Source organism: Monodelphis domestica, chromosome 6 (assembly GCF_027887165.1).
Source record: "Monodelphis domestica isolate mMonDom1 chromosome 6, mMonDom1.pri, whole genome shotgun sequence".
NCBI lineage: Eukaryota > Metazoa > Chordata > Mammalia > Didelphimorphia > Didelphidae > Monodelphis > Monodelphis domestica.
The window spans coordinates 94,446,898-94,471,000 of record NC_077232.1 but is presented as its reverse complement, the minus strand read 5'-3'; the positions used below and the strand labels follow the sequence as shown (position 1 = coordinate 94,471,000).

Here is a 24,103-nt window from a genome sequence, read left to right as displayed (position 1 = left end):
AACCTTGAAAGCAAACTGAGCCAGTCTCCAGGGTTCCCAACAAAGATGGCAGGGAAACATAGAGAGAAGGGGGAAGCCTGAAACCCCCTGGCTGGGTCCTTCCATCTGAGTCTCAAGGGAGGCTCTAGCTTTAGGGCACCAGGTGAACCCAATCCCATCAGGAGCCCTCCGAGCTTCTGAAAGGACAGAAACCTCAGGGCCGGCAAAGGGGTTACTCTGAAGGGCTTATGTTGAAAGCAACCTGGGCCAGTCTCTGGGCACTCAACACAGACTGTAGAGAAGAAGTTTTTTTTTTTTCCTTCAGGGCTAATTCAGCAAAAACCAGCTGAACCTAATCCCATCAAGAGCCCTTAGAGCTCAGGGAGGCCATGACCCCTCCCCACTTAGAGATCAGGGTCTTCTGAAAGAACAGAAATCTAGAGGCGGAGTCAAGATGGCATCCTAGAAGGACCATAGACCAGGCAGGCTGGCCAGAGCTTTGGAGATCCTCCATATTTGTTCCAGCCATCCAGGAAGTTTAGAACTCAGAGCAAACCCAGCCCAACCAAGCTGAACTTAATCCCATCAAAAGTCTCCAGAACACAGGGAAGCCCAGGCTCCCCACCCACCATCATTGACTGCTGGACTTTAAGCCAATCAAAAGCCTCAAGAGGACAGAGAAGCTCAAACCCCCAACAACCCTTCCCCAGAGACTACACCAAGAGATCTTCTGTTAAAGCTCCAAGAGGGAAGACTGATTGAAGTCCCTCCAAAAAACAAAAAAAAAAATGAGAGGAACAAGAGCACAGACAAATACAAGGAGTAAAGAAGTGGTGAATTTGAGCAAACAAGAGAAAAAGAAGAAAGAAACTACAATAGACAGCTACTACTCAGCAAATGGACAGAGGGGGAGAGATCAGCAAACGATAAAGCAGAAATCCCAGCGAATTGGATACAGGCTGTGGAAGAACTCAAAACACAACTAAGAGAGGCTGAAGACAATTGGGAAAAGAACTTAAAAATTAAGATAAGTCATCTGGAAACAGAGGCACTTGAACTAAAACAAGAAAATAGTGTCTTGAAAGCCAAAATCAACCAGCTGGAAAATGAGGCAAAGTAGATGAAAGATGAGGTAAAGAGGATGAAAGACTATCTTCAAAGAAAACCAGACCAGAAGGAAAAGGATGACCAAAAAGCCAGAGAGGAAATCCAATCTTTAAGAACCAGAATACAACAAATGGAATTACGTGACCTCACAATGCAGCAAGACACTATAAAACAAAACAAAAGGAATGAAAAAAATTGAGGAAAATGTGAAGCATCTCATTCACAAAACAGATGATTTAGAAAATCGTTCAAGAAGAGACAATTTAAGAATAATTGGACTACCAGAAGACCACGACAAAAGAAAAAGCCTGGACATAATATTAGAGGAAATTATCCAGGAAAACTGTCCCAAGATCCTAGAACAAGAGGGGAAAGTGTAGATTGAAAGAGTCCACAGATTACCCCCTATATTTAATCCCCAACTGAAAATACCAAGAAATGTTATAGCCATATTCAAAAACAATCTGATGAAAGAAAAGATATTACAAGCTGCCAAGAAGCCATTCAGATACCATGGAAACACGGTGAGGTTAACACAGGATCTGGCTGCATCCACACTGAAGGACTGAAAGGCATGGAATACGATATTCTGGAAAGCAAGGGAACTAGGTCTACAACCAAGAGTAAAATACCCATCAAAACTGACTATATTCTTACAGGGGAAAGTATGGTCATTCAACACAACAGAAGAGTTCCAAGCATTCATAAATAAAAGACCAGACCTGAACAGAAAATTCGATGTCCAACCACAGAACTCAAGAGAATCATCAAAAGGTAATTTAAAAAAAGATGAAAGGAACAAACAAAACAACAACAAAAAAAAATTTTAAGAGACTCAATAAGTTAAAATGATATGTATCCCTATAAAAAAAGAGGTCATTGGTAACTCTTAAAAACTGTTGCTATCACCTGAGCAGCTGGAAGAATTACACTCAGAGGGAACAGTGACAAACTGTATAGGATGAAAGGATAAGACATAAATAGGTATATAGATATATGCATGCATAAATACATATACATGTGTATGTATATATATATATATATATATATATATATATACATGACTAGAGCTAAAAAAGGAGGTTATGAGTAAAAGAAATGGGAAAAGAAACAAATGGGGGTAATTTATATGTCACAAGCTCATGGCGGGAGGGGGGAGAACATCGATACACTGGAAGGGTAAAGAGGTTGGAGATAGGAAATACTCAACTCTTATGTGCTTTGAAACTGACCCAAACAGGGAAGAACAATCCAATCCACTGGGGAAGAGAATAGATCTGCACCCTATAGGAGAGTAGAAGGGTAAAAAACAGACTGGCAGGGAGGGAAGCAGTACAAGGGAGGGAGAAGGTGGGGGGGATTTTAAAAAGACTACAGGGGAAAATAAGGGAGGGAATAAGAACAGAGGGGGATAGAAAGGGAAGTAAAATAAGGGGGTGATTTAGGGGGACTGACTATAAACAAACATTGGTATAGAAGGAAATAGTGAAAGAAGAAAAGGCAGGACAAGGAGTAGAAATCAAAATGCTGGGAAATACACAGCTAGTAATCATAACTCTGAATGTGAATGAAATGAACTCATCCATAAAATGCAAGCAAATACCAGAGTGGATTAGAATCCAAAACCCTACCATATGCTGTCTGCAAGAAACACTCATGAAGAAGGTAGATACACATAGGGTGAAAGTAAGAGGATGGAGCCAAATCTATTGGGCATCAACTGATAAAAAGAAGGCAGGAGACTCAATCATGATAACTGACAAAGCCAAAGTAAAAATAAATCTAGGGAAGGTAATTACATCCTGATAAAAGGCAGTATAGACAAGGAGGAAATATCTGTACTCAATATGTATGCACCAAATGGCAGAGCATCCAAATTTTTAAAGGAGAAACTAGAGGAGCTCAAGGATGAAATAGATAGAAAAACTATACTAGTGGGAGATCTGAACCTTCTACTATCCAAACTAGATAAATCAAATAAAAAAATAAATAAGAAAGAGGTGAGAGAAGCAAATGAAATCTTAGAAAAATTAGAGTTAGTAGACATATGGAGAAAAATAAATAGGGACAAAAAGGAATACTCCTTCTTTTCAGCAGTACATGGTACATTCACAAAAATTGACAATGTACTAGGGCACAAAATCATTGCAAACAAGTGCAAAAGGGCAGAAATAATAAATGCAACCTTCTCAGACCATAATACAATAAAAATAATAATTAGCAAGTGTACATGTAGAGATAAATAAAAAACTAATTGGAAATTAAACAATATGATTCTCCAAAACTGGTTACCTAAAGAACAAATCACAGAAACAATTAATAACTTCATTGAAGAAAATGACAATGGTGAGACATCCTTTCAAAACCTATGGGATGCAGCCAAAGCAGTACTCAGGGGGAAATTTATATCCTTGAGTTCATATATAAACAAATTAAGAAGGGCAGAGGTCAATGAATTGGGCATGCAAATTAAAAAACTAGAAAGTGAACAAATTAAAAACCCTCAGATGAAGACTAAATTAGAAAACCTAAAAATCAATGGAGAAATTAATAAAATTGAAAGTTAAAGAACTATTGATTTAATAAATAAGACCAGAAGCTGGTCCTTTGAAAAAAACAAATAAAATTGACAAAGTACTAGTCAGTCTAATTAATAAAAGGGAAGAAAAAAAAACAAATGTACACTATCCAAGATGAAAAGGGAGACCTCACCTCTAATGAAGAGGAAATCAAGGCAATCATTAAAAACTACTATGCCCAATTATATGGCAAAAAATATGGCAATCTAAGTGATATGGATGAATACTTACAAAAATATAAATTGCCTAGACTAAAAGAAGAAGAAATAAATTACCTAAACAACCCCATATCTGAAAAAGAATTTGAACAAGCCATCAAAGAACTCACAAAGAAAAAATTCCCAGGTCCAGACGGAATCACAAATGAATTCTATCAAACATTCAAAGAACAGGTAACCCCAATACTATACAAACTATTTGACAGGATAAGTCAAGAAGGGGTTCTACCAAATTCTTTTTATGACACAAACATGTTACTGATCCCAAAGCCAAGCAGGTTAAAAACTGAGAAAGAACACTATAGGCCAATCTCCCTAATGAATATAGATGCAAAAATCTTAAATAGGATACTAGCAAAAAGACTCTAGCAAGTCATAACAAGGGTTATCCACTACAATCAGGTAGGATTCATACCAGGAATGCAAGGATGGTTCAATATTAGGAAAACCATCCACATAATTGACCATATAAACAAGCAAACTGACAAAAATCACATGATTATCTCAATAGATGCAGAAAAAGCCTTTGACAAAATACAACACCCATTCCTATTGAAAACATTAGAAAGTATAGGAATAGAAGGGCCTTTCCTAAAAATAATAAACAGTGTATATCTAAAACCATCAGCAAACATCATCTGCAATGGGGAAAAACTCAAAGTCTTCCCAATAAGATCAGGAGTCAAACAAGGATGCCCATTATCACCTCTATTATTTAATATTGTACTAGAAACACTAGCAGTAGAAATTAGAGAAGAAAAAGAAATTGAAGGTATTAAAATTGGCAATGAGGAGACCAAGCTGTCACTCTTTGCGGATGATATGATGATTTACTTAAAGAATCCTAGGAAATCAACCAAAGAGCTAATCGAAATAATCAACAACTTTAGCAAAGTTGCAGGATACAAAATAAACCCACATAAGTCATCAGCATTTCTATATATCTCCAACCCAGTTCAGCATCAAGAATTAGAAAGAGAAATTCCATTTAAAGTCACCCGAGACAATATAAAATACTTAGGAATCTATCTGCCGAGACAAACACAGGAACTATATGAACACAACTACAAAACACTCTCCACACAATTAAAACTAGATTTAAACAATTGGAAAAACATTGATTGCTCATGGGTGGGATGAGCTAACATAATAAAAATGAACATCCTACCCAAACTTATCTATCTATTTAGTGCCATAGCCATTGAACTACCAAAAAACTATTTTACTGAATTAGAGAAAACCATAGCAAAGTTCATTTGGAAAAATAAAGAATTAAGGATATCCAGGGAACTAATGAAAAAAAAAAATACAAAGGAAGGTGGCCTTGCAGTCCCAGATCTCAAAGTATATTACAAAGCAGCGATCATCAAAACAATTTGGTACTGGCTAAGACACAGAAAAGAGGATTAGTGGAATAGATTTGGGGTAAATGACCTCAGCAAGACAGTCTATGACAAATCCAAAGACCCCAGATTTTGGGAGAAAAATCCACAATTTAATAAAAACTGCTGGGAAAATTGGAAGACAGTGTGGGAGAAATTAAGTTTGGATTAACACCTCACACCCTACATCAAGATAAACTCAGAATGGGTGAATGATTTGAACATAAAGAAGGAAACTATAAGTAAATTAGGTGAACACAGAATAGTATACATGTCAGACCTTTGGGAAGGGAAAGATTTTAAAACCAAGCAAGACTTAGAAAGAGTCACAAAATGAAAAATAAATAATTTTGACTACATCAAATTAAAAAGTTTGTGTACAAACAAAACCAAAGTAACTAAAATTAGAAAGAAAGCAACAGATTGGGAAACAATCTTCATAACAAAAACCTTTGACAAAGGTCTAATTACTTAAATCTATAAAGAGCTAAACCAGTTGTACAAAAAACCAAGCCATAATCCAATTGAAAAATGGGCAAGGGACATGAATAGGCAATTTTCAGTTAAGGAAATCAAAACTATTAATAAGCACATGAAGAAGTGTTCTAAATCTCTTATAATCAGAGAGATGCAAATCAAAACAACTCTGAGGTATCACCTCACACCTAGCAGATTGGCTAACATAACAGCAAAGGAAAGTAATGAATGCTGGAGGGAATGTGGCAAAGTAGGGACATTAACGCATTGCTGGTGGAGTTGTGAATTGATCCAACCATTCTGGAGGGCAATTTGGAACTAGGCCCAAAGGGCACTAAAAGACTGTCTTCCCTTTGATCCAGCCATAGCACTGCTGGGTTTGTACCCCAAAGAGATAATAAGGGAAAAGACTTGTACAAGAATATTCATAGCTGAACTCTTTGTGGTGGCCAAAAATTGGAAAATGAGGGGATGCTCTTCAATTGGGCAATGGCTGAACATATTGTGGTATATGTTGGTGATGGAATACTATTCTGCTAAAAGGAATAATAAAGTGGAGGAATTCCATGGCTACTAGAACAACCTCCAGGAAGTTATGCAGAGTGAGAGAATTAGGAGAATATTTTACACAGAGACTGACACATTGTGGTACAAGAGAACATAATGAACTTCTCCAGTAATGGCTTTACAATGTCCCTGAACAATCTGCAGTTATTTACGAGAAAAAAAAACACAAACAACAACAACAACAAGAACAAAAAACTATCCTCAAGCAGAGGACAAACTGAGGGAGTAAAAACACCAAGGAAAAGCAACTGCTTGACTACCGAGGTTGAGGGGACATGATTGAGGAGAGACACTAAATGAGTACCCTAATGCAAATACCAACAACAACAAAATGGTTTCAGAGCAAGGACACATGTGCTACCCAGACAAATCTAGAGTCAGCTAGGGGGAATGGGGGGTGAGGAAAAGAAAACGATCTGTTTCCAATGAATAATGTATGAAAATGACCAAATAAAATAATTTAAAAAAGAATAACACAAGAAGAGGCTGAAAAAAAGGAATACATTTCAAGTATGAGGAGAGCTAGTGAAAAGAAAGAGATGGAAGATAGAGTGCTTTATGTGGGGAGTAAAAGAAAAAGTCAATTTGATTTGACCATAGAATTCAAGAAAGGAGTAATGCATAATCAGGATAGAAAGTTAGGAAAAAACAGGTTGTGAGATCCAACTAATATTTTATCAGACTATCTGACTATCTATCTCTCTATTTGTCCATTTGTCTGACTGCCTGTCTATTTATCTTTATATTCATCCCTCCATTTAGATCTGTCTTTATATTTGTCTTTTTTTTGTTTGTTGTGTTTGTTTATTTAATTATGCATTCACTTATATATTTATTTGTCTGTCTGTTGACCTATTCATTTATTTATTATTTTGATTGTCTGTTTATTATCTTAGAGGAAATAGAAAACCAATGAAGCTTACTAAGTAGGGAGTGATTGGGAGATATATACTTAAGGAAAATCAAGTTGGTAGTTCTATGGAGATACTGAACTCTCACCTGTGGCTACAAGAAGCATACATAGACACCTCACCCCTGCAAACCATCTCAGCAGATGAGCTAACCTAAATTGAGGGTAACTGATGGGCCACAAACATTTCAGTGTTATTCAACATATGAAGACTTTCCCTGATGGAAAGGGAGGATGAGAACAATTTGTTATGATGGCCATGAAACTGGCTGAAGCAGATGCTATGGAGTGTTTAGAGCTAGGTCAGACATCAAATATGCAAGGTCATCCACCACATCCTGAACCATCACCAGCTCTACTAACATTTGTTTTACCATTGGATTTTGATGACTCTTGAAGAAAGAGCGATGGGACAGCTTTCTGCAACTCTGCCTCACTTAAATCCAATTCATGTCAAGATATCATCTCATTATGTCATTGGTCCTCTTTGAAGGACAAACAACAATTTTGAAGTGGAAAGAGATGAAGTAATGATAGCAATAAGAAAACTTATAAGGAGCAGCTAGATTGCAGAGTAGATAAAGACATAGTCCTAGGCACAAGAAGTCCTGGGTTCAAATCTTGTTTTAGACACTTCCTAGTTTTTGACCCTTAAATCGCTTGACCTCAATTGCCTAGCCCTTGTCACTCTTCTACCTTGGAACCAGTACATAGTATTAATTCCAAGTTGGAAGGTTATGTTTTAAAAAAAAAAAGGAAGCAACTTCTGGGTCAAGATGGCTCTAGAGTAGAAGTAGAGCTCTTCTTCTCCTCTCTACCAATCGAGACACAGTGCCTAAAATGACTAAACCTAAGTCAAATGAGTGAAGGAGTTCCACAGCTGGGCAAAGCATGGAAGGTAGTCAAAATTAGGGCATTTCCACACAAAAAGGCAGCTAAATTTCCCCCACCAATGGGCAAGCTCATCATCCCTCCCTCATTTCACCTACCTTTCCAGAGTCTGAGCAAGCACAGGACAAACTTCTAAGTTCTAGGAGGGAGGCTGGCTGAGGTCAACACAGACTTACTCCTAAAAGAAAATAGACTTGAAACACTGGAAAGCTGAGGAAATGTTGATATAGGTTGCAGAGCTTGGGGAGAGGGGTCAACTCACAGCAAAACACCAGAGAGAACCAAAAAAAGCCTTCTGGCAAAAACCTCTCCAGTACTCAATATAGAGACGTATCTACACTCCAGACCCAGACCTCTTCTAGGCAATCTTTAAGTTCTCAGGGACTGGACTTGCCTGTAAGTGCATCAATACTAGGGACCTCAGGAGGCTGAGGAAATGTGGAGATAGGATGCAGAGTTTGGGCAGAGAGAAGTGGCTCAAAATAAAATGCCACAGAGACCCAAAAAATAGCCTGTGAGTAAAAACCTCTTCAGTGCTCAATAGAGAGACTTGCCTACACTCCACACTGAGACTTTTTCCAGGTAATCTTTAAATTCTTAGGGGCTGGACCTGCCACTAAGATCAGTGGACACTGCTGACAGGGAAAAATATTCTCAGGGCTAAAACCTCTCCAGAGCCCAATACAAAGATCACCCACATTCCTCAGTTAGACATTTGACCAGGAAGGAACAAGGCAATGGCCACCCACATCCCAGGAACTAAAATCCACAAACACCAAAAAAAAAAAACACAACAAAAACCCAGGAAGAAAACCTTAACCTTTGATAATTTTTATGCAGAAAAAAAACCCAGACTAAAAAAGAGACAGCAGAAGATGACAAACAATAAAACACACCCAAACCTTGGGGAAAAAAATGGAAATTGGTCACAAGTTCTTGAAAAGTTTAAATCCAAGATTATGAAAAAAAATGTGAGATGTGGCAAGAAAAGTGGGGAATAGTTCAAAAAGAAAATAACAGTTTAAGACAGGCTCTCCCACTTGAAAATTGAAGCCCAGAAATCAAATGAAATAATAAGCAAATTGAAGACCAGAAATGACATGTTGGAAACCATGAAAAGCAGAATAAACCAAACTGAAAGGGAAAATCAAAAGATCTTAGCTGAAAACCAGTCATTAAAAACTAGAATTGGGCAAGTAGAAGCCAATGATCTCACAAGACACCAAGAATTAATAAGACAAAGTCAAAAGAATGACACATCAGAAGACAACACAAAATATCTCGTTGAGAGGGCAGTTGACATAGAAAACAGATCTCAGAGAGACAATTTAAGAATCATAGACCTACCTGAATACCTGGAAACAAAAAGAAACCTTGACATCATACTACAAAAATTTATCCAAGAAAACTGCCCTGAAGTTCTGGAACAAGAGGGCAAAATAGACCTTGAGAGAGTCCATAGATCACCTACACTAAATCCTCAAAAGACAACCTCCAGGAATTTAATTGTCAAATTCAAGAGCTTCCAAGTTAAGGAGAAAATGTTACAAGAAGCCAAAGAGAAACAATTCAGATATCGAGGAGCACCAATAAGGATTACATAGGATCTGGCTGCCTAACACACTAAAAGACCACAAGACTTGGAATATGATGTTCAGAAAGGCAAGAGAATTGGATATATAACCAAGGATCACCTACCCATCAAAATTGGCTATATACAACCAGGGGAAAGTATTGGCATTCAACAAAATAGAAAACTTCCAAATATTTGTAAAGAAAAGATCAGAATTAAACAGAAAATTTGATTACTGAGTTTGAAAGGAGTTATTTAACAACAAAATTGCATTCTTAAATTCCATTTAATGGCTTCTTAAAGACAAAAGGTATCATTAAGGAATTTCTTTTATTCCCTATTGCAGTGAATGGTTCTTAGTGTACCAAAAATTCAAAATGACTTGGTCATAATTACATTCATTAGAGGAATTGTCTAATAATAATGATTTAGCAATAAAACCTGTAGATAAAAGGTAGGGCAGCAATAATGTTTAGCTATAATCAATACTCTGCAAGCAGGAAGAAGGATGTAAAAGGACATTATTCTTCTCCCCTCCCTCTTTTTCCCTATCAACCTCATACTGGTTGTCCTACTAAGAAATAAAATGAAACAACTACCTTAGGGAAAAATAAGAAAAAAAATCTGGACAACCCAATGGTGATTGCACTGCTCACAGCTAGTCTATGTTATATTCAGGTTTTGTCAATGTCAGAAGCTGAGAATAATAGAAAACACAGGGAACTTATAAGGTTTAAGTGTTTCAATAAAACTACATTAGTAATTTGACAGCAAAAAAAAACAACAAAAGCAAAAACAAAACAAGAGAAATATGAAAAGAAAATAAGAAAGAGAGGAGTCTTATTTTTTTTCCTTTAAGGGCCATATGTTTGGCCAATAAGGCCAAAATATTTATAAATCCTTTATGGAAAAATGCTATTTGTAACTCTCAAAAATTGTATTAACTATTATAGTAGTTAGAAAAATTATTCATAGGTAGAGATTGGGGCACTTAGAAGGAAAGAACGAAAGAAAGAAAGAAAGAAAGAAAGAAAGAAAAGAAAAGAAAGAAAGAAAGAAAGAAAGAAAAAAGAAAAGAAAGAAAGAAAGAAAGAAAGAAAGAAAGAAAGAAAGAAAGAAAGAAAGAAAGAAAGAAAGAAAGAAAGAAAGAAAGAAAGAAAGAAAGAAAGAAAGAAAGAAAGAAAGAAAGAAAGAAAGAGAAAGAAAGAAAGAAAGAAAGAAAGAAAGAAAGAAAGAAAGAAAGAAAGAAAGAAAGAAAGAAAGAAAGAAAGAAAGAAAGAAAGGAAGAAAGAAAGAAAGAAAGGAAGAAAGAAAGAAAGGAAGAAAGAAAGAAAGAAAGAAAAAAAAGAAAGGAAGGAAGGAAGGAAGGAAGGAAGGAAGGAAGGAAGGAAGGAAGGAAGGAAGGAGAGAAGAGGACACCCAGAGAAACTTGAAGGAATAAGAAAATTGGGATAATCTATACTACACAAAAAGGCACATGGGAGTGGGAGAGAAAGAATATAACTATAAGAAGGAAAGGAAGAGAGTGCTAAAAGTAATACTCAAACCTTACTCTCAGTGGAATCAATTCCAAGAGGGAAGAGCATCTAGATCCATTGAGGAATCAAATGCTATCTTACCCTATAGGGCAGTTGAGAGGGGAAAACTAAGGGGGGAGAATGAGGCAGGGAGTTAAAAAAAGGGAGGGAAAGAGAGGGGGAAGAGAATTTAATAGACCCTAAAAAATAAAAGGGGGATAAAAATGGAGGGGACAGAAAGGGTCATAGGGAGGGTAATAATACTAGGGAGGGAGAGTGTGGGGTAGCTTAATAAGACCCCAAAAGAAAAATAAGAGGGGAATAAGAAGGGAAGGTGGAGAAAGGAAAGTAAAATGAAGGTTGGGGATAGAGGGACTAATTAAAAACAGAACACTGGTATAGAAGGAAATAGTGAAAAAGGAAAGGGCAGGACAAGGAGAGAAAAATTGAAATGTTGTAGAATGCACAGGTAGTAATCATAACTGTGAATGTGAATGGGATGAACTAATGCATTACATGAGAGAAAATAGCAGGGTGAATTAGAAATTAGCAGGGTGAATTAGAAATCAAAATCCTACCATATGTTGTTTACAAGAAACACACATGAGTCAGGTAGACACACATGGTTAAGGGTCAAAGGCTTGAGCAAAATCAATTGGATTCCAAAGAAGAAAAAGAAGGCAGTAGTTGCAATCATGATATCTGACAAAGTCAAAGTAAAAATACATCTGATTGAAAGAGATAGGGAAAGTAATTACATCCTGATAAAAAAAGCAGTATAGACAATGAAGAAATATCAGTAATCAACATGTATGCACCAAATGGTATAGCATCCAAATTTCTAAAGGAGAAATTAGCAAAGTTGAAGGAGGAAATAGATAGTAAAAGTATACTAGTGGGAGACCTGAACCTTCCTCTATCAGATCTGGATAAATAAAATAAAAAAATAAACAAGAAAGAGGTAATAGATTTGAATGAAATCTTAGAAAAATTAGAGTTGATAGATATATGAATAAAAATAAGTAGGGACAAAAAGGAATACTCCTTCTTTTCAGTAGCACATGGTACGTAAACAAAGATTGACCATGTACAAGAGAATAAAAACATGGCAAACAAGTGCAAAAAAGCAGAAATAGTAAATGCAATCTTTTCAGATCATAATGCAATAAAAATAATAATTAGTAAGGGTACAGGGAGAGGAAATAAAAAATTAATTGGAAATTAAATAATATGATTCTCCAAAATCTCTTAAAGAAGAAATCATAGAAACAATCAATCATTTCATTGAAGAAAATGACAATAATGAAACGTCATTTAAAAATCTATGGGATGCAGCAAAAGCAGTAGTCTGGGGGAAATTTGCATCCTTTAGTTCACATATTGACATATCAGGGAGAGCAGAAGTCAAAGAACTGGGCATGCAAATTAAAAAACTAGAAAATGAGCCAATTAAAAAAATTCCCAGATGAAAACTAAATTAGCGATCCCAAAAATTGAAGGAGAAATTAATAAAATCAAAAGTAAAATAACTGTTGAACTAATAAACAAAACTAGAAGCTGATACTTTGGAAAAAAAATAAAATAGACAAAGGACTGGTCAATCTAGTAAAAAAAAAGGAAAGAAGAAAACCAAATTAACAATATCCATGATGAAAAGGGAGACCTCACCTCTAATGAAGAGGAAATTAAGGCAATCATTAAAGACCAGTTTGCCCAATTACATGGAAATAAATATGTCAATCTAAGGTCATATTGTGGAAGAGGCATGAAGAGAGAAAGGTTTTGAAAGACAAGCCAAGATGCAAGAGACTAAGCTAGGGACCTGTCTTGTCAATCAAGATGACAATTTTAAACTGGAATGTTCCCAGGAGGAGAGGCAGTTGAGCTGACATGGGGGAGGGGACTGGGAGTGTCACTCTCTCTCTCTCTCTCTCTCTCTCTCTCTCTCTCTCTCTCTCTCTCTCTCTCTCTCTCTGGCAGTTGAGGCTGGCTGAAAACCCTGATTGTGTTGGCTTGATTTTGGGGGCTTTCTGATCAAGGGGAGACCACTGTGCTCTCTGAGATTTTGACTGACCAAGAGTTGGGGTTTTTATGGCCACAAAGAGAGGAGAAGAGGAAAAACTTGGCTTTTGAGTTGGTTGTCTCTTTCTGAGAATTTAATCTGACCAGGAGAAACTGAGAGACCTTGATGGTGTTATAAAATAAGAAAGATGATCTTAGCTGTTATCCTCCATTCTTCTAACTGTTCCTCTTCTCACCTTTGTTACTGGATTATTTCCATAACCCTCTCAAATTTCCCTTATATATTATGGAAACCCTCACCCCACTTTCCTCAGTTTCCCATCCTGTTATCCCAATAAACCCGTACTTGAAAAAGGAAAAGAAAAGAAGATCTTTATAGTTTACTTAGGGGGGAGTGTGAACTAAAGTTTCATACAATCAATATTATGTTTTCTGCAGTAAGTTTAATATATACATATATGTATATATATATATATATATATATACTTGCTATAATATCAATGCATACCCAAAAGCTTTAAATTATGGGAACCTGCCATTTATTGATAAAATATTATGGGACTATGATTAATGTTTGTGTCTGATTCTAGGAAATGGGATAAAAACAAGGAGTACAGACTTAACCTGAATAGTGCCAAAAAGAGCACACAGGAAATATTAATGTTGACTTAAGGTTGTGACTTTTGACATATGTTAAGTTGTAGGACTCTACACTCTTTGTGTAGTAGAGTGTCTACACTCTTTGTGAAGTACTCATATAAGTACCAAAAATTTGACTATCATCCTGGCTCCCTATATCCCTGAGAATGAAAAAAAATGAGGGAATGACACTTCCTATGAAAATAAAATTCTAGTTCCTTTTCTTTCTTATATTATGGCAACTTCCTGTAGTCTTGGCTGCAAATGGGTAAATAAAATATTACTGCATTCTGCCCTACATACTTGTGGGATAGAAATTACTTTAAATTGGGTCTATACAAGGGTATGTTAGAAATTCATTAAACCCAAATAAGTACCTTAGGGGAAGATAAAGTTGTAAATTCATGATTGAACAATGAAAGTCCCCAACTCATACCTTATAGTAAAGCTAGAACCTTAAGCTAGGTCTATTTTTATATCTAATACAAAAGGGTGTTAAGTACCAGTAAAGGTTAAATTAGTACCTAAAAAGGTCAAGTAACTTACAAAAGGCAAGCTTAATAAAGAGGTGTGAAGTACTCAGAAGATTTAATCTAACCAGAGAAGGTGAAAACCAAAGAAGGTGAAAACTAAATGGGCAGTCCTGAAAAAAAGCATCTATTGTGATTGGTAGATGTTAAAATTTAGGGGAGGTAACATAAGAGAAAAATCTCTTTAAAAGGAGGTGAAGGAATAGTTCAGGGGCAATTGAATTCAGTTCGAAGAGTAATTTCAGTTCAGAGTGGAAGAACCCAGCTTGGAGATGGTCTTGTGGTGAGTGATAAAGACTGACACTGTTCTCCCTTAGGCTCAGGTCTAATGGCCTAGGCCTTTTTCTACTGCTTGGTTCAACCAGAGCCAGAGCAGTTTAAATTAATTCTCTCTCTCTCTCTCCTTCCCTTAATGTCTTCTTTTTTTAATAATTAAAATCTCCATAAATCCCAGCTGACTTGGGTATTTTCATATTTGGGGATTTCCCATGGTGACCACTTATTTTAGATTTTAAGTCAAAACTCTAAAATTATCCTTACAGTTTTGGTGTTCACAGGAGGGAAGAAGCCAAATGCTTCAAGAAGAATTGGGAGGTGAAGGAGGGAGTAGGGAGCAGAGGGTTGGAGAAGGGAGGGAGTGAAAGGGAAGAGGAGTTTAGAAAGATATGTTGTTCCATCAGCCATCAGTAGGGATCAGTAGGCAAACACCAGAGCATTCCCCAGAGCAGTTCTCCTGTGTAGCAGTTCCCTTGTGTGGCAGCATCAGGTTACCCTGTAGCAGTTGCTCTCTAGTCTCAAGCCAGAGCATTCAGTCATTGCAACAAGTAGTAATAGTTTCCACAGATTTACACTTCTATATGAATGAATATTTACAAAAATATAAATTGCCTAGATTAACAGAAGAAATAGAATACTTTAAAATATAATTCATATCAGAAAAAGAAATTGAACAAGCCATCAAAAAACTTCCTAAGAAAAATTCCCCAGGGCCTGATGGATTCACAATTCTATCAAACATTCAAAGAACAACTAATCCCAATATTTTACAAACTATTTGACAGAATAAGCAAAGGAGTTCTACCAAATTCCATTTATGACACAAATATGGTACTGATTTCAAAACCAGGTAGATCAAAAATTAGAGAAATAAAACTACAGACCAATCTCCTTAATGAACACAGAAGCAAAAATCTTAAATAGAATAGTAGCAAAAAGACTCCAGCAAGTGATCATAAAGTTTATTCATTATGATCAGGTAGGATTTATAACAGGAATGCAAGAATGGTTTAATATTAGGAAAAACATTCACATAATTGACCATATCAACAAGCAAACCAACAAAAAATCACCTGATTATCTCAAGGGATGCAGAAAAATTATTTGACAAAATACAACACTCATTCTTATTGAAAACACTAGAAAGCATATGAATAGAAGGACTTTTTCTAAAAATAATAAACAATATATATGTAAAATCAGGAAGCATCATCTACAATTGGCATAAATTAGGGGAATTCCGAATAAGATGAGGAGTGAAACAAGGATACACATTATCACCTTTATTATTTAACATTGTACTAGAAACACTAAGCAGTAGCAATTAGTGAAGAAAAAGAAACTGAAGGTATTAAAATAGGCAATAAGGAGATCAAGGTATTACTCTTTGCAGATGATTTGATGGTAAACTTAAAGAATACTAGAGAATCAACTAAAAAACTAATGGAAATAATCAACAATTTCAGTAAAGTTGCAGGATATAAAATAAACCCACACAAATCATCAGTATTTTTATATACTCTCAACTCATCCCAGCTCCAAGAGTTAGAACGAGAAATTCCCTTTAAAATCACCATAGACAGTATAAAATACTTGGGGATATTCCTGTTAAGACAAACACATCAAGTATACGAACACAACTACAAAAGAAATAAAGAAATAAAACTAGATCAAAATAATTGGAAAAACATTAATTGCTCATGGGTAGAATGAGCTAACATAATAAAAATGATAATCCTACCCAAACTAATTTACTTATTTAGTACCATACCCATCAAACTACCAGGAAACTTTTTTTTACTGAATTAGAAAAAAAATAACAAAGTTTATTTGAAAGAACAAAAAGATAAAAAATATCAAAGGAAATAATGAAAAAATGTGAAGGAAGGTGGCCTACCAGTAGCAGATCTTAAACTGTACCATAAAGCAGTGTACATCAAAACAATATGGTACTGACTAAGAGACAGAAGGGAGGATCAGTGGAATAGATTTGTTGTAAGTGATCTCAGCAAGACAGTCTATGATAAACCCAAAGATCCCTGCTTTGGGGACAAAAACCCACTATTTCACAAAAACTTCTGGAAAAATTGGAAAATATTTTTGTCAGAGATTAGGTTTAGATCAATATCTCACACCCTGCGCCAAGATGAACTCAGAATGGGTGAATGGCTTGAACATAAAGAAGGAAACTATAGGTAAATTAGGTGAACACAGAATATTATACTTGTCAGATACTTGGGAAAGGAAAGATAAGACCAAGCAAGAAATAGAACAAGGTACAAAATGAAAAAGAAATAATTTTGATTACATTAAATTAAAAATGTTTTGAACAAACAAAACCAATGCAATCAAAATTAGAAGGAAAGCAATAAATTGGGAAACAATCTGTAACAAAAACTTCTGACAAAGGTCTAATCATTTAAATTTATAAGGAGCTAAATCAATTGTACAAAAAAAATCAAGCCATTCTCCAACTGATTAATGGTCAAGAGAAATGAATAGGCAATTTTCATATAAGGAAATCAAAACTATTAAAAAGTACAGGAAAAGTTGTTCTAAATCTCATACAGTGAAAATCAAAACAACTCTGAGGTATAACCTCACATCTAGCAGATTGGCTAACATGATAAGAAAGGAAAGTAATAATGCTGGAGGGGATGTGGCAAAATTGGGACATTATTGCATTTTTGGTGGAGTTGCCAATTGATCCAACTATTCTGGAAGGCAATTTAGAACTATGTCCAAAGGGCATTATAACTCTGTCTGCCCTTTGATCCAGCCATAGCACTTGGTTTGTATCCCAAAGAGATAATAAGGAAAAATACCTGTACAAGAATATTCATAACCATACTATTTGTGGTGGCAAAAAGTTGGAAAATGAGGGGATGACCTCCAATGGGGAATGGCTGAACAAATTGTGATATCTGTTGGTAATGGAATACTATTGTTCTCAAAGGAAAAATAAACTGGAGGAATTTCATGTGAACTGGAACAACCCCCAGGAATTGAAGCCGAGTGAAAGGAGCAGAACCAGGAGAATATTGTATACAGAAACTGATGCATTGTAGTATAATCAAATGTAATGGAATTCTCTACTGGCAGCAATATAATGATCCAGGACAATTATGAGGGACTTATGAGAAAGAAAGCTGTCCACATACAGATGAAGAACTGTGGGAAAAGAAACACAGAAAAAAAAGCAACTGCTTGGTCACATGGGTTGATGGGGCTATGATTGGGGATGTAGACTAAATAATCACCCTAGTGCAATTATCAATAATAAGGAAATACCTCTTGATCCATGACACATGTTAAACCCAATGGAATTGTGCATCAGATATGGGAGTGGGCAAGGGGGAGGGGAGGGAAAGAAGATGAGTTTTGTAACCATGGAAAAATATTCTAAATCATCTAATTAAATATAATTAAAAAAAGAATAAATGCTATGTATCCCCCTCACCCCTAAAAGGAAGCTAATTCAATAGTTTATGTTAGCAGCCTAAACTAAGGTAATGGCTATGTGGATGGAAAGAAGAGGTCTGATGATAAATATATTGTGGAGGTGATTATAGCAACATGTGTAAAAGGATTTGGGGATAAATAGAAGAAGAGTCAGAGATAATGTCAATGTTGCACACTTGAGAAAAAGAACAATAATATTTCCTAAATAGAAATTGAGAATTTTGTAAGGGACTTATTAGAATAGCAAAGAGGAGAGTGGTTGAGATAATGAGTTCAGTTTTGAACATGTTGAGATATATAGTTTTATTTATAGTTCTTAGTTTTAAAAACACATCAGAAAAGGGCAATTTAGTGTATATATATATATATATATATATATATATATATATATATATATATATATACACATGAGGGAGAGAATGGACTGAATATGAAGATCTGAGAGTCATTTATATATAAAATATATATATAAATTTATATATAAAATCATGTGAGTTTATGGAAGTCAGTCAAAGTACATACACCCAAGGACACAGTCCTGAGGTATATCCCAGAGATGAGCTATGCCAATAATGATGAGAAAGTGAATGAATACAAAAAGGAGTGGTCAGATGGGTATGGGAACAGAAGAAGTAATCATGTATTTGTACCTTTTCAATAGATGCTGGACATATAAAATAGGCATAGGCATGAAAAATTGGAAAATGTTGGATTTGGAGAGAAAAAAAACTTGCATTCAAATTTTCAATTCTGACACTTATTATTTATGTGATCCTGGGCAAGTTGCTTTATTCAATCTAAATTTTCCTTTTCTGTAAAATACAGAATGTGTATTATGTGAAGGCCCTGATTACCCTTTGCTCTAATACTATGATCCTATTCAACCCCTTTGACTTTAGGGATTTTGGGTTGTGGAATCCTTTAGCCTGGCCTGGATAATCATCACATAAATCCTCATCCTTCCAGTTACTAATGTGTCCTCAAAGATCAATTAGAAGCTCTGAGTAATGCTTATTCACATCTCTTATAATACACCTTAGGAAAAAAAGTAAGTATACTTCTTTTCCATCAAACCAACTCCAACTGTATGTTCTAATTATTATTTAGACTTATTGAGGAACGAGTACTGAATTTAGAGTTTGAGTATTGGTTCTACTTAGTTACCTATATGCACATACAAATACATAGACTTGTGCATAAATAAATATATGTATATACATATACACCTAAAGTATTAATATGTATATATAATTACATAGAAATATATATATATACAGTATGCAAACATAAGTATATTTCACACATAGACAAACGGTTGTAAAGATCAAGGGATAATGGCTATATACATTTTTCTAACAAATTGTTTTAGAAGCAGAAAATGCTATGTATGTCAGCCATGATCATTACAAATATTATTATCATAATCACTGTCATCATCATCATCATTGGAGTATTTAATACCTTGCCTTGGACTCCCAAGGCTGCCAGATTTTAATTTTATAGTGCATCATTCATAGGCAACCTGGTAAAACACTTTAAAGACAGCATCCATCATGTGCAGCTGTTAGGATGACAGCAACAAGCCAAAAAGCAAGAATGATTTCAATGCTGACTTGTTAGCTTGACTTACATATGCATTTTTGTTGTACATAAATAGAGTCCTGAATTTGGGCTTCTGAAATGAGTCAACTGGCATTAGGAATGGGTGAGACAGTCACAACTCAGTGACTATAGTATTAAGATGAAAATGTGAGTTCCAGAAGTATATTATCTGGTCTTCTCTTATAATCCAGGTTCTCAGCATTAAAAGAGACCTAAATTCAGGATCAGGGTGATGGTCCTAGTAGAGTTTCTTTTTTCCCTTAGGGACAAAGGGCAAAGAAGATATAACCCTAGGCTTCTGTTGATACACAAGAAAGAGTATGCTGATAGAGAAAGGAGCACCGACTGGTTTAGAAAGTCTGTTTTTTATGTCTCTCTGTTTTATCTTCCTTCTTTCTAAAACCAAAATGACAATTGTAATTGTACTTTTACTTCATAAAAATACTTGTGGTAAGCACTTTGTAAAGTATATGTCATTTATTTCCATAATCTAATTCTTTTCACCTTTGAAAAAATGACTTTAGTTCTTCTATAACTTTGGTACTAAAGGCATTTTCTGATTTGCATGACAAATGCACTAATAGTTTGATGCTTTAAGTGGCTAAAGTGTCTAGTAGAACATAAATTCCCTGAGGACAGGGGCCATTTTTCATTTTTTGTCTTAGCAACCCCAGGATGTACCTTGTGTTACTAAGTCAATGTTTATTGAATTGGATTGAATTTTACACAAGAACCAGGAGATATTTCTTCATATTAGTAAAATTTATTCACTTTACAAAGTGAAAAACAGAGTTATTTAGTAGAAAATGCATAAGGGTAGACATCAGAAGACTGAGTTTCTGCTCCTAACTGACACTTGCTATATTGTCATATGGCAAGTCACTTCATTTTCTGGGTCTCAGTTAAGTACTCTGAAAAGCAAAGATAATAATGCTACACAAATTACATCACCAAGATGGTGGCAAAGATCACCTTTTGAGATTGCTTTAAAAGCATATCTATAATTATTAAATTACATATGCTGAGCAGTTTCTAACTAAAAATCAATAAAACATAAGTCAGATGTATGGATACTGGATGGATATGCATGGGTTGTGCATGTAGAACAGACCTTAAAGTCTGTCCTTGTCTATTAATGATTGATAAGAGTTAGAAGAACCTGGAGACATCACTTAGTCTAGGGGTTCTTAGTATTTTTGTATCATGAATCTCTTTGGTAGTTTGGTGAAGATTTTAAAGTTCTTCTCAGAATAATGTTTTTAAATGAATGAAATAAAAGACATGTTATTGAAGAACCAGCTCCTATTCCCTCCCCTGCCCCCTCCACCCATATAAACTCTGCAGGCAAGTCATCACATCCTGACATATGCCAGGAACTGATAATGACCCCAGCCCCAGAAGTTCCTGTCAAGTTCCTGTTCACTCCCCCTACCCCAGAAATTCCTGTTCACTCCCCCAACTATAGAAGTTCCTCTTCACTCCAGTGTATAAAAGACCTTCGAGTCCTGGAGTCAGGGCTTGAGCCATTTTTAGAGTGCTGAGCCTAAACTGCAGTTTGTTTAATAAACTCCCTCTTATGTTTTACATGTTGGTCATTGTTTCATCGTTGGGATCAATTCACCAGGCACCTCATTATAACAAGGACATTTGTTTAGAAATGGTTATTTTATTGGCATATATACATGTATGTGCAATTTCATGAATCCTGGATTAAAAACAACCACAATAACAAACAAATAGACAAACAAATTTAAACCTGTTCTAATCCATTCTCTTTACCTTATGGAGGAGGAGGAGAATGAATCCACAAGAGGGGAATCAACTTCTCCAAGGCTAGTTATACATACATATATACACAGAGAGAGAGACAGACAGACAGAAAGACAGACACAAAAAGAGAGGTTATGTGTCCCATGTAATTGTCAGTAAAGTTGTGAATTGATTCATTTGTTCTGGAAAGAAATTTGGAATTATACCTAATAGGATATAAAACTTAGTCTTTGACTTAGCCAATAGTATTAATAGGTCTGTATCCCAAAGAGATAGAAGAAAGTGTAAAAGGAATTATTTGTATAAAATTATTTATAGCAGCTATTTGGGGTATTGAGAGATATTCATATAAATATATGTTTATATATTTATATTAGAATACAAATTATATATTATATATGGAATGTATTTATATATTTATTTAATATATTTATGTTTATTCTATATTAGAATTTCTAATTCTCTGCTTTTCTACATCCCAACAGACATTTTTCATTTCCTTTACTGTCTTATTAAACAATTTAATATGCTTGAGATGGTAGCTCAGAGTTGTTTTAATTTACATTTCTCTAATCATAATGATTAAAAAAAATTTAAATGTGACTATTGATAACATTCATTTTTTTTCTCCTGAAAAATGACTTAGAACCAGGACTCTTAAATACTAGGCTAGAGTTTTTTGAAACATACAACATTACCTGATTCAAAGAAATAAAACATATACTTTCTTTTTTTTTTTTCATAGATTTCCTTCTTCAGTTTTGGACACCCTTCTTTCTCAAAAAAGTATCTCCTCCAAATGTTGTTTTCTCTCTAAGAAATCCAGATATATGCCAAAAATCACACTTAATATGGACATTTTTCTCTTGTTTTCTTTCATTTCCTCTCAAAAGCATATCTGTGTTTGTAGGTAACAAAAATGGTTGAAAATATCAAGAAAAGTCCCAGAGTTGGATAATGGAAAGAAGATTAGATCTGGAATGAGAGGAATTCACTTTGGATTACAGTTTTGCTATGCACTCTGTATAGCATGAGGGGGAAAAAAAGTCTTCCCTGGATATTAGCTTTTTTGCTGGCAATATAAGGAAAGCTGAACAAAATTCCCCCTAACATTCCTTCAAATTCTAAATCTGTGATTTCACAAATTCTAATAACTAGCATGTTCTCAAAGTTGCATAAGAACAGGGATCCTATCTTGTCCAAACTTTATGTATTGCCCACGATCTAAACATGTCAAATTGAAGTGAATATATAAGATACCTATAATAATTTAAATTTATCTAGGGATTTAAGCCTAAATCTTGTTATTTTATTAATGAGATTGTATAATGGCTTTCTCAGGTTCCCTGTGATCTGTAATATTTTTTCATACCCATGAAAATTGGCCTTGCCTGGCTTCAAAACCCTCATGCTAATCCCTACTTGTGAAACTTTGGGCAAGTGACTTAACTGTAGTCCTCAGTTTCCTTTTCTGTAAAAATGAAAAGGTTAGATTTTATGGGTTCCCTTCTAGTTCTGAGTCTACGTAACCTAGTGCTGGATCTATATTACCTTATATTTTTATCAGTTTTCTCTTATTCATGCTAAACAAATTCAGATTTTCCTAGTTTTATTTCCTTATTCTCTTCTGAACCATCTTCAATTCCTGCCATATATTTAATTTGGCTAGACCAAAGGTATTTAGGCATTGATTGTTGATGAAAATAGAGTTAGAATGATTTCTTGGCCCTTGAGTACCACATTGTTATTTATACATCTCAGTCACTGGCTTTCCCCTTCAAAAAAAATAATGTGACTAAGTTTTAAATAAACTGATAAGAATACATGCATCCAACGCAATGCTCTCTCTTTCAGCCTGATCACCTTGGAAATTTATACACTTATTTTTCCTAATGCCACTCATATTCAGATTGTGTTTGAAATTGTTCTTTGGGAATACATTTTAGAAAATCATGAGGCCATGAAAAGTGCTATCCACAGTCATGGAAAGAACTGTCAGAGTTTGAATGTAGATTGAACCAGGCCATTTCTTGCCTCATTTCCTTCATGAGTTTTCTCTTACATGTGTGATATATTTTTTCATAACATGAGGAATAGAGAAATTTGTATTGCATGACAACACTGGAATAATCAATATTAGATTGTTTGATGCCTAGGGAAGGACGAAGAGAATTTGGATTACAAAAAAATCAAAAATCTATTAGAGGGAAATCATTTCTACTTATAATTGAAAAATAAAATAATATGAAGGGAATTAATTGGCAAAAAAAATTATGAGTCCCCTTTAACATACCAGTACTTCATGTCAGATTCAAAGACTTTGAGATTTGAAAGGACCTTAGAGATCATTCAGTCTAACTCATACCTAAATGTCTTCCCTTTACAACATGCCTGATAATTTACCATCTAATACTGTTTAAATAATTCCAATATCAATGTGTATATGATGAGGGGATGTAAAAAGTTGGTTATTAACCACAAAAAAAATCCCTTCTCTTCCATTCTACTTTTAGCTTTAATTGTGTTTTTTCACTTGGAACTTAAATTTGCTTCCTCAAAATTTCTACCACATGTTTTTAACTCTGCATTTTGGAATCAAAGA

General features: G+C 35.0%; 1 long non-coding RNA gene across 1 annotated transcript; it reads left to right on the top strand.

The window, feature by feature from the left end:
* Nucleotides 1–541: 541 nt before the first annotated feature.
* Nucleotides 542–22,947, top strand: LOC130455038 (uncharacterized). Its single transcript, XR_008912824.1, has 3 exons — nucleotides 542–1,860; nucleotides 19,029–19,177; nucleotides 22,247–22,947. It is a non-coding gene; the product is annotated as an uncharacterized LOC130455038 (long non-coding RNA).
* The last annotated feature ends 1,156 nt before the right edge of the window (nucleotides 22,948–24,103 follow it).